The sequence below is a fragment of the Arvicanthis niloticus genome, chromosome 2, assembly GCF_011762505.2.
Source record: "Arvicanthis niloticus isolate mArvNil1 chromosome 2, mArvNil1.pat.X, whole genome shotgun sequence".
NCBI lineage: Eukaryota > Metazoa > Chordata > Mammalia > Rodentia > Muridae > Arvicanthis > Arvicanthis niloticus.
This window is the reverse complement of record NC_047659.1, coordinates 30,148,834-30,164,448: the sequence shown is the minus strand read 5'-3', so window position 1 is coordinate 30,164,448 and position 15,615 is coordinate 30,148,834. Positions and strand designations below refer to the sequence as shown.

General features: G+C 40.2%; 1 protein-coding gene across 10 annotated transcripts in view; it reads right to left on the bottom strand.

Moving 5' to 3' along the window:
- Fmnl2 (formin like 2) overlaps nucleotides 1–15,615 on the bottom strand; it is a 269,603-nt gene that overhangs the window by 38,769 nt on the left and 215,219 nt on the right. The gene's annotated exons all lie outside the window — the stretch shown is intronic.

The following is a 15,615-nucleotide window of genomic DNA, read 5'->3' as shown; positions in this document are numbered from 1 at the left end:
ACACTTTAGTACTGACAATTATTTTCAGAGCATTTTTTTTTCTATCTCTCTGATATACTCCGCTTACTTTTCTTCAAAGCTAGCTAGTCACCAAATAGCAGCATGACGCAGACCAGATGTGGGTACATGGTTTCTTTTCCGTATGGTTTTCATGTTATCGAATGTGTCCCTCCTTCAGGGTCTCTGCTCTTCCCCAAGGATTTTTAGTATGTATTCACAATACAGTACACAAAAACTGGCTGTAGATGTCCTGTATTACCAACATGCACTTCAGACAGAGAAACGAAAAGATTTAAATAGTTTTATATTTAAACTCCTTGTAAGAAAGACCGACCATGTTCTCATGTCTGTCTCAATTAAAAATTTGAGTGCATGACATAATTTCCAGTGATTTATGGAGTAGCATGCCAGAGGCCTGAATCACACACATTTTAGCTCAAATTGCTATTTCCATAGAACATGTAAAATACTCAAAACTGCAGGGTCCAGAGTATGTGTCATCTACATGACAGTTAAAGACACATAGTAAAGAACAAGTCAAACATTTATATCAAAATAATACCTCTCTGAAGACTCACTCAAAAAATCAAGGATGAATTGTAATTCTCACACTGTCCTTGGATAGCTTTGTTGAAAACAAATCCTATATCCACTAGTTAATTCAGCCTTTGGAGAGTATTCACTTAAACTATATAGATGCTAAATTAGACAATGCATGCTAATGACTAAATACTATGGTTTCATTTGTGATCTTAGGGATATCTAGAAAACCCTCAAGTATTCCTCTACAATGGCATTTCATGATGCAATAATGCTGCCATGTAATTCATGTTAAATATTATATTTTATATATTTCATGTTAAATATTATATTTGAGAATGAAAAAGTCCCATGAAGATAAGAATGTCATCTGTTTTACTTCCATTACAGCTTCAGCATCTAAAATGATACTTAGCATAAGGCTCAATGTTTCTTGAATTGTATTGAATAGAAGAATAAAAATTCTATCAAAATACCCTTCATAAAAGAGTGATGACAGACTTACTTAAAAAAAAAAGATTTATTTATCTTTTACATGTGAATACACTTTCACTCTCTTCAGACACACCAGAAGAGGGCATCAGATCCAATTACAGATGGTTATAAGCCACCAGGTGGTTGCTGGGAATTGAACTCAGGACCTCTGGAAGAGCAGCCAGTGCTTTTAACTGCTGAGCTATCTCTCCAGTTCTGATAGACTTACTTTTATTTACCATCATATTTAACACAAAATAAAAATTCTTTGTGCATGTTTTATGTGTAATATAGATATAGAGATATGTGTGTATTATGTATGTATACATTTAAATTATTCCAAGAGTTATGTACATCTTTGGTTCATGATGTAAAACTAGTCAAGATAATGAAATAACAGGTGCTTTTATTTACAGACAACAGAAGTCACGTGGTAACACAGTTTAAAGTAGATCACTGTGTCTTTACACTGGTGTTATTCAGCTTCCTGTTATGATAATGAAAGATGAGACACAATTATAGAGAAATCAATTTTTTTCACTCATGCTTCTGGAAAGTCTAGTCCAAGATCAGCTGACTTTAGGGTCCCTGGTGAGTCCCAAACATCACAGTATGAGCACCTGGTAAAGCAAACTGTTTACACTGTAAACTCAGGAGTGAGGTCCAGAAGGGTCCAGCTTCCTGTATTCCTCTTTGGGGCTACCCATAATGAACTGAGACCTATTTAGGCCTCAGTACCTCTGGGCACTGAGGCTTTTTAGAATATGTGCCTTTGAGAGGCATACTATATCATACCTACGGAAGACAGTTGATGAGTCTGGTGTGGGTAACAATGAATCTCATTTAAAAATTCTGCTTTCTGTCCCAGCAAAAGTGGGCTGGGCCTGCTGGGTGTGCAGTTAATCCTCCCACCAATAAGAGCCTCTCTATGAAAGCACTGCTAGTTTATGTAGCTCTTGAATGATTGAGATTTGCAGTCATTATTTAAGCTTGATATGTCCCTCCTGGGACCCCGTCATACCCCAAACTGTGCTTTGCCCACAGTAGTTCAACATCCATTTATTCTTCCCCCACAGTGGGACTTGAGGCTCCTTCCTAACTCTCTCATTTGGTGCATCATCCTGCCAAGGGTATAGTCATACTAAGGTTTCATTTGTAATTGAAAGACATCAGTAGAAGAAAAGGGCCGAGCAAAACTGATCTTGAAGCTGAGGTCTTTTACAGATCTTAGCCCTGGGCCCTGCGTCACTGAGGGTGGGAGTAGCCAGTGAGAGTCACAAGAGCTGCAAAGCTCTGTTTTGTTTGGCTGTGGAATACGAGGGCTCCTTCCTCGCCAGTTATATGCCAGCTACACTTGTGGTTTTCCAGGTTTGCTGGTACACCACCAAGAGCAACAGTGCATTTCCATTTTGAGGTTGTTTCCAGGAATAGGTGTAAAGTGAGTAAGTGGTGCTTCCTCTGTGTGGGTGCCATGGATACAGTTAGTGTGTTGGTAAAGATGATTCTGTCTTCCTTGCACATTTGGTTTTGACTGCTCGATGTATAATATGTCAAGCCTCCTAGGAAAAACTCGGATGCTTGTCAATTAACTGATTCTCCAAACTGAGAACTTGAGTCCACATGGGAGAGGGCTATTTTTATATTGTCACATTTTCTTGGCTTGAACCTAAACTCTTCTTGGTTTGGGTAAAGAATGTCCAGTCTTGTCAGGAGCCTCCATGTGATATAGGTGGACACATCTCAGACAGCCAGGCATTGAGGTTGTACTTGGCCTTGGTAAACACCAGCGCTGCAGAGAAGGGTTCCTTTCTGTAGAAGGAAGCTCTAGCAATCAATGAGTCACGTGGCTTCATCTTCATGGGGACATACCACATTCTAGAGTTCTTCATAGGGTGTGGCTGATGCTGACTTGGGCAAGAAAGTGTACCATTTAGTTTCTCCTTCAGGTTTTGGGTTTTAATCATGCATTACCCTGGGTAACTGAGGCTGTAGCTCTCTTTATATAGTGCTTGCTTAGCATCCACAAAGTCCGGGGCTCTGTCTCTAGCACTCCATAACCTGTGTGTGGTGGCATTCATCTGTAACTCTACTATTAATATTCAGGAAGTAGCAGCTGGAGGATCAGGAGTTCAGGGTTATCCGTATCTCTCTCATTCAAGGTTAGCCTGGGATACAGTCTCAGAAACCAATCAAACAGACCCCTACCTAAAAAAAATAAAGCTTGAAAATTTTCAACTCATATCTTAGACTAGGTATATGGCATAATTGAAAGTGTGTTTCCTAGGATTAACAAAGCTCCAGATTCAATTCCTAGTATCCAATTAACTGGCACAGAAGCACAAACCTCTAACCTCAGAACTTGTGTTATAGAGGCCACTTCTCAAGTTTAAGATAACCCTGGGCCACATGAGACCTTGTCTCCAGCACACAAACAAAACCTAGGAGAACTCTGTCATGGTGCTTACCTGTATATCCAGTAGCCGGAAGGCAGGAGAATCTAAAGTTTGGGGTCAAACTCTACTAATATAGTAAAACTATGTTTTAAAATGCTAAGAAGCCCAAAGAACTTTTTAAAATGAAGGTTATACATTGGTATTTACCATGCTATAAATTACAAGGAAAATTTTGATTGATACACACACACACACACACACACACACACACACACACACACACACACATATATATATATATATATATATATATATATATATATATATATATATATATATATAAAATAACACAATAGGGGCTGGAGACATGGCTCAGTCATTAAGAGCACTGGCTGCTCTTCCAGAGGATCCAGGGTTGATTCTTAACACCGACATAGAGGTTCACAACCACCTACGACTCCAGTTCCAGAGCATCTAGTCTGCTTTTCTGACATCTTCCAGCATCACACAAACATGGTACACAGACATGCATGCAGGCAAAAAAAAAAAAAAAAAACCCATATACATAAAAAGGAGGAGGGAAAAAGAAAATTAACAAAATAAACATTATGTGATAATGATTACAATATGATATGAGAGTGAACAGAATCATTTAAAATCTGTGAGAATAAGAGAGAGAGAGAGAGAGAGAGAGAGAGAGAGTGTGTGTGTGTACAGGAGTGCATGACTCAATCATAGGAAAAAGACTGTCTATTTCTTCTTCCAATCCTGTGGGATTAAAACATAACACACCATACAACTTTACCTGCTGTCCTCATAATACATACTTACTCTAAAGCTGGCTCTGTCACATTAAGTATCAGGGCTTCAACATATACACTTGGGCAGGAAGACAATTTAGTCCCATTCTCTAATATACTTATGTGTCTTTTACAGCATAACTAAATAAGCTAAGGGCGGTGGTGGGCACCTTTAGTCCCAGCATTTGGAAGGCGCAGGCAAGCAGACTTTTGTGGGCTCCAGGACACCTGGACAGACACCCTGTCTTGAAGATACAACAAAAAGCCTAGCTTAATAAAAGGTGCAATTCTTAAAAACTTTTGCATACGGTCACTTGTGGCTTTTGTTGAATTAGGCGAAGAAAACCCAGCCCTACACAAATGCAGAGAGAGAGCATGAAGGTTCTTAACAGCAACATATAGCAGTAGTTGTCAGTATTCTTCTTTGTCACTTTACTAACATAGGACCGGTGATGCAGCTTAAATTTGGGTTATACATGGATCTGAAGGCACATTACAACCTTGCACAGTATGTCTAAATCCACTTGCCTGTCCTGTACCTTAATGTAATAATTTTACAACAATATTCAGTGGTCATTTGAAAAATGTAGATCTTCTACATAACATTATGTTTCATAGAAACACTATTTAAAAAACACACTGTTCCTTACTATCACCACCAGAAATCAGAAGAATCTTTAAAAACAAGGAAACTGTCATGTACTCAGTGGAGAGAGCAAGTTGTTCAAAGCTCCCATTTTTCACTGGTGGCTTGAATTTTTTCATTGGCAACAAAATATTGCCAGTTGTTTTTAAAGGCTCACTTAGTTTGTTTTCAAAAATATATGTCTGAGTAGTTAGTTTGTTGCATCTGGGTAAGGGAACAGAGGGACCAGGAATGTACTGGATACCCTCGGCTGTCCAGGAACTCACGTAGAGAAGTCTGGTCTTAGAGAAGTCTGGTCTTAGTCACAGAGATTCATCTGCCTCTGCCTCTCCAATGCTGGGATTAAAGGTGTGTGCCATCACATCTAGCCCTCAGTTTGTCATCTCTTTCATTGTCACTTGGAAAAATGAGTAGCTGGCTTTACAACTGGAATGATGCAGAATGCTTTTTCTTCCTGGTCCTATGTACAGTGGGACTATTTTAAGTAGGCCCTGTCTCATCGATGTAAATGAATAATAAAATCAATACTTATTACTGCTTCATCAAACATATTCGTAGGTGAAACTGGGTTTCTTTAAATTTTAATTTATTTACTTATGTATTTAATGTATGAGCGCTCTGCTACACGTACATCTGCAAGCCAGAAAAGGGCATCAGATCCCCTTGTAGATGGTCATGAGCCACCATGTGGTTGCTGGGAAGTTGCTGGGAATTGAACTCAGGCCTTCAGCAAGAAGAGCCAGTGCTCTTGGTGCTCTGACCACTGAACAATCTTACCAGCCCCCAAACAGCCTTTTAAAAACATGAAGTAGAAAGCACGGGACGGCTGTGAGTGCACTGATGACTTCTGGTCCCTGCTAAGGTCAGAGCAGTTTATCTGTCCTCTATTGTATGTCTGTTGGTTTCATCTTTCCAGTGCACACGCCAGCTACAAAAGGCAAGTAGCATCTTACGATTTTAAAAACATTCACACTCGTAGATGCTATAGAAGAGCCAGGAGTCCTTGATGCTCACAGACTACTTTACAGAACTGCTGCCCAAACCTATTGGGTAGAAGGGTGTGATGGTTTGTATATGCCTGGCCCAGGGAGTGGCACTATTAGGATTGTCAAATCTCCCTTTTAACTCTTGACATTCTTCGATTTGGAAGACTTTACCCTCCTAAGATTGTATTATCACTGTCCCAGTGGCTGCTGCTTCTTCTAATTGACTGCATGCCTGTATGATCAACAGGCATTAGACACTGTCTACTTAGGAGATCAAGGAGATGTTCCCAACCCAACATGGCCTCATGTACTACCATCCTCCCAACACAAGACCAAATGCCAAGTGAATAATGTCAGTCTTCCTTTGGGAAGATGTGCTGATAAACAGATGGGGAAGCAACATGCATACTGCCTGTATTTCCGACCCTTTGCTTCCAGTACCTAGACCTACACTCTCTGGAGGGGTCAGCAGATGTGAGGCAGACTGTGGGATGTGTTTAGATCTCTGGACCTCAGCCTTTATGGAGCATCAACAAAACCAGTGTACCTTTAATTAATTTTTTTCTTCTTAATTATTCTTGTCTATGTATCTACAGGAGTTTGTCTATATGGGTAGTACCCACAAAGGCCACAAGAGAGCACTGGGAACCATAGAACTGGAGTTACACATGGTGATGAGTCTCCTTGTGGTTGCTGGAAACAGAAGCCTGGGTACTCTGCTACAAGAGCAGCAAGCGCTCTTGACCACTTAGCCACTGCCCCTGCATCCATGTGGTTTTAAAATGATGCTTGCCATAGTCACCTCCATCCCAGTTGAAGTGCTGAGTTAGACTCTCCAGAGACAAGTGTTTTTCTTTTTCTTTTTCTTTTTTGTTGTTGTTGTTTTCGAGACAGGGTTTCTCTGTGTAGTCCTGGCTGTCCTGGAACTCACTCTGTAGACCAGGCTAGCCTCGAACTCAGAAATCTGCCTGCCTCTGCCTCCCAAGTGCTGGGATTAAAGGCGTGCGCCACCACGCCCAGCGACAAGTGTTTTTCAAAGGCACAATTCCCTATTGGAGACTCTGCCCCTTCCTCTAGTGGGGCCATACAGTGTTCCTCCATCTTCAGCAACATTTTTTAGGGCAGTTACAAATACGTGGTAAGTAGTGATCAGAATCCTGTAAATCATGCTCTGGAGCTGTGTAAACATTAACCATGTTAAGACTCAGGTCCCTAAAGGGTGACAGCTGTCCACCTGCTTTCCCCAAGATGACTCCAGGTCCAGGAACCTCCACTAAAGATTCACTTCAGACTCTTGTCTGAAGCTGTCTCATGGTGGTTCTTCCTAGAACCACATATGATGGAACTGGATCAATATAAGAAACATTCCAGAACTTAGAACATAGGTGATATCTAAATTCCTGTCCACATTTTCTCCAAATGGGGAGAGAGTTTCCTGATCAGTCTTATTACTTACATTGCCAATCTCTGTTCCTGAAATTTTTTTCCACCAAATCAAGTCTAATCCAGCTCAAAAGGCACCTCCTTTCTCATTGGAACTCTACAATTGCTTGGTCTACCGTAAATGTTACTAGTAATTTAAAACCATCCCAAGAATCTACCTTATCTGTAGCCGTTCTTATTATGTTTGCTCTGTAGTGGGAAAATATACAAACATACATAGAAAGTGCTTGGAGTATAACAGCATGCCATGTAAGACTAGATACAAACCCAGAGCTGAATGGTGACAATCCCAGAGGGAATCGGATTAGAATGAGGGCAGGCCCACTTACACTGAGGCCTCCTTCACTCCCTTTGCCTGGGAATTAGCAATACACATTAGCCTGGGGGCATTAACTAAACAATATATAGCCAAATGTTTGTGCAGAAAACATTCTAGTATTTTCTCTACTTTAAAGCATATATATATATGACAGATTTATTGATATTTAGAATATGAGAGAAGATGGTACAGAATCAACAACTGTATTCATGTATTTTTCCAAAAATTACTAGTCATTATCATGAAAGAAACCACAAAACAAAACCCTTACATATTTACTATGGACTTCTCATACAAACATGTTTATGTTTTATAAATGTTTCAATTCCAACTGAAACTTAAGCTTGACTCACAGGAAGTCAAGTTCAATAAGTACCTAGAATGTGGAGTTAAATGATAATGAGGAATTAAAACTAGGCAATATTCTGTAATGACTGGAATCTGTCTCTCTTACTCTTGATCTTGGTGTACATGTATTCTTTACTAAATCCCTTTGGCAGCCAGTTTACCTTTATCAAGTCAAGGAAACTATGTAGGACACCTCCCAAGCCTTTTATTGTCTGTCAAATGCCCTGTCCCAATAACCAAACTTCTTCCATACTAAGAAATCTGTATGACGCTCAACGACTCCCAAGATATTTTCATGACCTCTGAGTTTGTTTAGTAGTTCTTAAGAAAAGGGCAGTAAGGACAAATGGTAAACAAAAGATAACCAAGCACCACTAGGAAAGAAAACTAGACTTATAAACGGTTAAGAGATGGTCTAATCCCACAACAGAAGCCAACACACATTGATATTACCAGGATAAACATGGCCAATATCGCCATTTGCATTTTAGGGTTTGATTGTTATTCATACAATAACTTTATGTAATTATATATATATTAACACACATATATGAATATACACAAATGTGATTTATCTTACCCTTCTTCCCAGTTAACATGTCTAGCCTCCCAGAATTAAACTAGAGTTAGGACTGAACCTCACCAGTCGATGTAGCTCTTAGCTCTAGACTCTCAAAACAAAAACAACTGGAAGCTTACAACTTAATGACATTTTAAAAAGTCTATTTTCACATGATAGAAAAACTACATGTTAGAACAAACTTTAAATACAAGGTTTCAGGACAGAATTTTTTTTTTTTTTTTTTTTTTTGAGTTAAGGTCTCATATAGTCTAGGCTAGCTTTAGGCTCACTCTGAAGCTTCAAATGACTTGTCTTTGTTTCCCAAGTTCTAGAATTATAGGTATGCACTGTCATACTTAACAAGAAGAAAAATATTTTTAAAAAAAAAAAATCCTTCATTTTTAAAGGTTTATTTATTATGTATACAATGCTCTGCCTGCATGTATGCCTGCACACCAGAAGAGGGCACCAGACCTCATTTATAGATAGTCACGAGCCACCCCATGGTTGCTAGAAATTGAACTCAGGACCTCTGGAAGTGTAGGCAGGGCTCTTAACCTCTGAGCCATCACTTCAGCAACAAGACAAGGGTATTTTTAAGACATGTTTACCATACAAATCAGTGTAGAATGAAGAAGTGAGGAGATGGACACAGAAGAAAGCAAGGTGGCCCTAAAACAGACATTTGACACAACCTGTATAAATCATGTGTGTGTGTGTCTATTATACATATATAGACACATACACATATATGCATATATATACATAGACACACTATATATGTGTGTGTGTATCTATTATACATATATAGGCACATACACATATATGCATATATATACATAGACACACTATATATATATACTGTCCTCATAGCCTCTAAAACCACAGAACACACAAATGTCAATGAGACGGTTCTGAAGGAAAGTTCCAGGCTTGCAGACCAGCAGTCAAGCCTGTGAGCTACTGCATGTCTCCAGCAAAACTCAGCTCTCTCTGCATCTCTCAGGGCATTCTTCCAAGAATTTAAAATGAGGACACATGTGCCAACTGCTTTACAGTTGCCAGAGGGCATGGGTTTAGAAGGGGTATTTTTATGTGAATAAAAATACAAAGGAGGCAACACCCTGTGTTTTAAGTGGCTGCTCCATGAGGAAAATGAAGCTCCTCTTTGTGTAGAACTGTAGTCAGGCTGGGAAGAGCTCTGCATTAAAAGCGCCTCCATCATGGCTAGCTAGCAAGGTCACCTGATAACCGGGTGTGCCCTGAGCACCTTGATCCGCTCTGGTTTCTCTTTTCCTTTTAATTATTTTTCTTTTTGTCCCCCCAGGCTCACAGAGAACAAAGGTCCTGCAGACTTTAGAGTAAATTCAACCAGTAGCTGGTGGTGAGTGTAGGAAGAGACCAAGGATTCTGAAACATTAGTGGCAAATTCTGAAACAAGTCACAAAGGCCAACCCACACCTTGCCCCATCAGAGTGATCTCATGCTGGGTCCACTCCCAAGAGGCTTTCAGCACCAAACCCAAGAACCATTCATTTTGTTACCACTGGAGGCTATTTAAATAGCCAGTGATTGGAGATTGAATTTCTTTTGCTGACCCCCTCACTTTGAGGCTTTGGAAACTCGAAGGCTGTGTGTTATTAGCCATGGCCCCTTTCATGAGCACTACCTACTTTCTCTTCTCAGGCATGGGGCAACTTCACCAAAAGGCAATCTTGACACAAAATGGCACCCTTAGATCTCTTTATTACCTATATGTTGGCAAATTATGTATTCCTCGCACTAGGGAATCCATGTCCCCACCCTTGTACTGTACCTTATATGGTACAAGGTGTCTCATAGATGTTGACTAAGTGAAGGAGTGTGAGATCAGGAAATTATCTGGATTGATAGGACGTTGGGTAGGGGTTCCTTAAATAAAGGAAGCCAAAGAATCCGAAAATCAGATGACAGAGAAGGAAAGAGGCAGGTGCTTGCTGGCTTGGGAGTCAAAGGAAGGCATGAACCAAGGACTATAGAAGGTAAAAAAGCAAAGTGACAGGCTCTCCTCTGGACTTTGTAGAATACTACTACAGTAATTGTTTTATACCATGATATGCAGGATCATATTTTCTTTTAAAAAAAAAAAAAAAGTATGTTTTAAAGCCACGAGGTCTATACTCATCTACTGTAGCAACTATCACCAGACAGGCATAGACACACCCCTGTAATCACAGCATCCAGGTGGCTGAGACAAGTAATGCCTAAGTTTAAGGCCAGCCTGGGATACCTAACAAGTTAGAGGCCCTGTGTCAAAATTATTAATAATAATCAACAATGGTAATGATACCTAACTGATTCTTGTTTATCTTAAACTCAGGCACTGTTGGCCTCACTTTTCTTCTGCCCCATCTGCCTTAAACACAGACAGACAGACAGACAGACAGACAGACACACACACACACACACACACACACACACACACGTGCGTAAATGTATGCATACACACGCACACACACAAACACACATACACAAATCCTGTCTTGATCAGCTATTCATCCTCGGCTAGAATCTTCCATTTACCTTTTGAGAGCCTAGTATTTCAACTATTAAATGTATGTGCTTCTTCTACTGGCCTGAGAGGCTTTCCTTTTCAGGAGCTTCAGTTTACTTTTTAATTTCCAGTGTTCATCAATGTCCCTGACAAAGAGTTCACTTTGTATTTTCAGTGACTAAGTATGACTCACCCTATAGTCAGCAGGGCAGCGGTGTTCACTTCCTTACTCAAGGACTAAGGCACTCGTGATCATAACTTGATCGTTACCAGGAAATGAACTTAGAACCCTAGGCAATGTCTCCTTTCCCTTTTGGGAAGGCTCTCGAAACCACTCACTTGAAAGAAGCAGCAATCACCCTTCCTAGAATCAATCAAAAACTGTATCAAGCTTTTTATTATAAGGAGGCTCAATTATTGTCATGAACAAAGAGGAGAAAAGATAATGAGAAACAAGTGAAATCTTAGGTACTGAGGCAAGTGTGATGCTTAGTACTGAGTGTCAACATGCCTACAAAGAGAGATGTCTAGTGAAGTTCAAACACTGAATGTGTTATCAGTGATAGTGTATGGAGAGGGGACTGAAGAGGGTAAATGAGGGAGGAGCCCCACCCTGAATATAGGTTGCAGCATCTAATAGGCTAAATACTGGGAAGTGAAGGAGTTGGGAGAAGAAACTAGCATGTGCATGCAAGCACCATTCTTTTTAAGTATGAATATGGCTGCCGACATCCAGACATCCGACATCCAGCTTCTTTGGCTTTTCAATGTGAACTCAACACAAATAATTCTCTAGGGAGCTAGATTGTGGACTCTAGATTTCCCATCAACTATCGACCCTAGATACAACAGAAGTGGAGACAGTCTCAGACATCTCAGTATGAACCCTGACTCATAGAACCAGAGAGCTTAGTAAAACTACTGCTAGGGTGGTGTGTTATTCATTCCCAAGAAAATAGAGCATCCAGAAGTATCCCGGTGAATTAGGTAATCTAGTTCATGGCTAACATAATAAAATACATACACACTCCTCCTATGTCTCCTATGGCTTAAGAATATTCTTTGTATTGAATACAAAAGTACTCTTCCTTCCATGTTTAAAATGTTTAGTAGTTCCAGAGTTACTTGGATGGTCCATGCTAGATTTATAATCCCCATGCCCTCAAATACTGATGAAGTCAATGAAATTAAACCCAGAGGGATTCTGGGAACACATGAAAATGTCTGTTCTTCTTCCTGTCCAGTTTAGAGTACTGTGAATAACACTTGACAGGCTTTCTTAAATCAAGTTAATAATGCATAGTACAAGTGCTTTCAGATGCCCAGTAGCTAAACCACATCAGCGTTCTTGGAAAATGTTCAAGCATGTGGAGGGGGGACAAGGGCTACTGCCAAAAGTCTTGCACACAAGAGAGCTGGTGGCCTTGAGTGACTCATTTTAGAGTGCTTGTGTGTCTATACTGGAAGTTCAGAAGTGGGAGGCGTTAGGGTGTTTACTAACCAAACTACAGCTTTTGCCCCAAACCAGATGTTATCATTATAAAAGCAATTGAAGACAGTTATAACTGATCTAGAATCCTGAGGGCTTCTAAGGATACCTTCCAGAATCCTGGGAGATCTGATGGCTCTAAACCCTAAAGGTTTTATCAGTAGTGTCACAGCAGGCTGTTCTATTGCAGTATTCTGTGCCTGGGTACTTTTGCTATGACACCAAATGGAAACTTTCTTTGGTACATTTTGGAGTAACTTTTACAAGTAGCGCAAGTTCTCAACTATACCCAAGATATAATGGGACATGAAAGAAGGAAGGGTAAAGAAAAAGAGAAGAAGGTCTAGGTTGAAAACTTGTAGGAATAGAACTAGAACCTTTCTGAGCCTACAGTGAGGGCTGGTCAAGGCCCTTCACAGGTGGCAGGAAGTTATGAGCACATGGGTTTCTAGGCAAGGACCATGATAGTTGGGGGAAAAGAACATCAAACAGAGCTGAGTTTGCCTCTCTCAAGGATGATGTGTAGGCTATCTGTGGGCTGGCCACACCAGCAATTCCTGCCTATCTCTTAAGGCTAGCCACACCAGGAATACCTGACCATCTATAAGGCTATCCACACCAGGAATGCCTGCCCCTCTCTAAGGCTGGTCTCTAAGCTCCTTGTCCTGTCTCTTTGTCTCTTGTCTTCCTTCATCTACCCTCTCTTTGGTATGTTAGAATAAGAGTCTGTTTCTTTAAAAAAGACCCTGAACTAATATGAACACCAAAAGTATTTCTGGAATTCCAAAAGTGGGTTTTTTTTTTTTTTTCTTATCTCGAAGAGACTCAATGCTCAAAGAACACATACAGCCATGCAGCTAAGACTGAACTTCAAGAAGATGGCTGCATGTCTTTTCATATGGATAAAGGAAACAAAGAGGAGAAACAGATGGTCCCTTGTTCTCACCCTGATCCTCATTTCAGGGGCATAAATTTTCATGAGGAGATACCAAACCCAGATGTGTTAATTCCTTTTTATTTAATTGTTCTTAAAGCAGAGAACTTGAAGAGTACCTTGGTTGGCTATTTAAGGAGCTAATCTTCATCGACTCATTCCCTTGCTTTAGGTACAAACTACAAGCTGCCGTATCACTGAAACGCACCATCATACACAATAAGGTGACACATGAGCTTGCTCATGAAGGCTGTACATAGACCCAACCTCATCGAAATAAGCCAGTGGTTCTCAATCGTCCTAATGCTATAACACTTTAATACAGTTCCTCATGTTGTAGTGAACCCCACCACCACCATAAAATTATGTTTGCTGCCTCTTCATAACTATGATTTTTGCAATGGTTATGTATCATAATGTAAACATTTTTGGAGACAGTAGTTTGCCAACGGGGTCACGACCCGCAGATTGAGAACCACTGCAATCAGCACTATCCTATAAAACTGAGTTAATATCCTTCAAATTTCATTAAGCTGTGCGCTCTCTATTCCTAAGCACAAACTTTAGATGTGACAACACTGAGGGCAAGACTCTTTTGAAAACAAAATGAGGACAAGCAAGATGGTAACAGTGCTGGAAACCGAGGTCAAAAACAGGAAGCTGAAATAGAAGGAAAGAATCAGCTCCCATAGTCTGTCCTCTACCCTCCTCATCTCTGCCATGATGTGAGCATTGCTTTGATGACTTCCCCCCCCCCACTCTTCTGATCTGCCTCTCACATACACACAATAGTAATAATAATAATACAAAAATTTTAAAAGAGCAATATTGCTGATACCTTTACCATTAACTGAGCCATGAGAAAAGATGTGATCATATGTGTCAAGAGCCAAAAATCATTTTGCTTCATTTTACATTCATGTTCACCTGTACAGCTAGTCAGATTAGACAAAATAAACGTATTGGCTCAAGAAAGAGAAGGCATATTTCCTACTACAAACTGAAGACGAGCAGTCTCTGTGTAGCACGGTGCTCTCAATCACAGGTGGCCCTGTGAATGTCATCACTGACCAAACCCGTCCAGCATCCTGCAACAGAGCCATGATGTTTCTTTAAAAAGCATTAGCTCCTAGCTCCCCAGAAGCCAGGAGGCTCCAATGACATTTCTAGCTAAGCAAAACTAAAGAAAACACCCTTTGCTGTGATATATAAGAAAATGACTGACTCACATAGAGATATGAGAAAAAGAAAGGAATTTAAGGAACATCAAGTTGAATAGAATTGAATTTGGGCCGGGTGGTGGTGGCGCATGCCTTTAATCCCAGCACTTGGGAGGCAGAGGCAGGAGGATTTCTGAGTTCGAGGCCAGCCTGGTCTACAGAGTGAGTTCTAGGACAGCCAGGGCTACACAGAGAAACCCTGTCTCAAAAAAACAAACAAACCAACAAACAAGAATTGAATTTGGACCCAAAGCACCAGGGAAATGCAAAAAAGATAAGGGATTCCAGAAACAGCTATTTTTGTTGCAGCTTTAAACACATACAGGTCATAATTCTGCTTTCGACACTACCTACCTGTGACTGGATTTAGGAGTTTTCTTCAAATAAGTATGTGATATCCCCTAAAACACTAAAACACACACACTGCTAACACAGAAATTCTTGAAACGGAAAATCTGACTCAATGCTGCACATGTCTGTGTGTCTTCTGTGCACAAGTATGAGAAAACAAAACCAAAGCATCTCCTATACGACAGGGTTGAGTTCAGATCCAATTTTATTTTTAGATTTATTTATTTTATGTATATGAGTACACTGTAGCTGTCTTCAGACACAGTAGAAGAAGACAGTGGATCCCATTACAGATGGTTGTGAGCCACCAACCATGTGGTTGCTGGGGATTGAACTCAGGAACTCTGGAAGAACAACAGTCAGTACTTTGAGCCACTGTGCCAACTCTCCCGCTCCTGATAGTTTTTAATACATACTTTGACTTAGAGTATAATCAGATGGTTATTAAAGCTATATTTCAGGATATTACAGCTATGGTCATGAATGTTTATGGTAAATATTTTTGGTGTAGACAGGACTTGGCATGTGATATTCTCAGTATGAGATTGAAACAACATGTGATATTTTCAAGCATGGT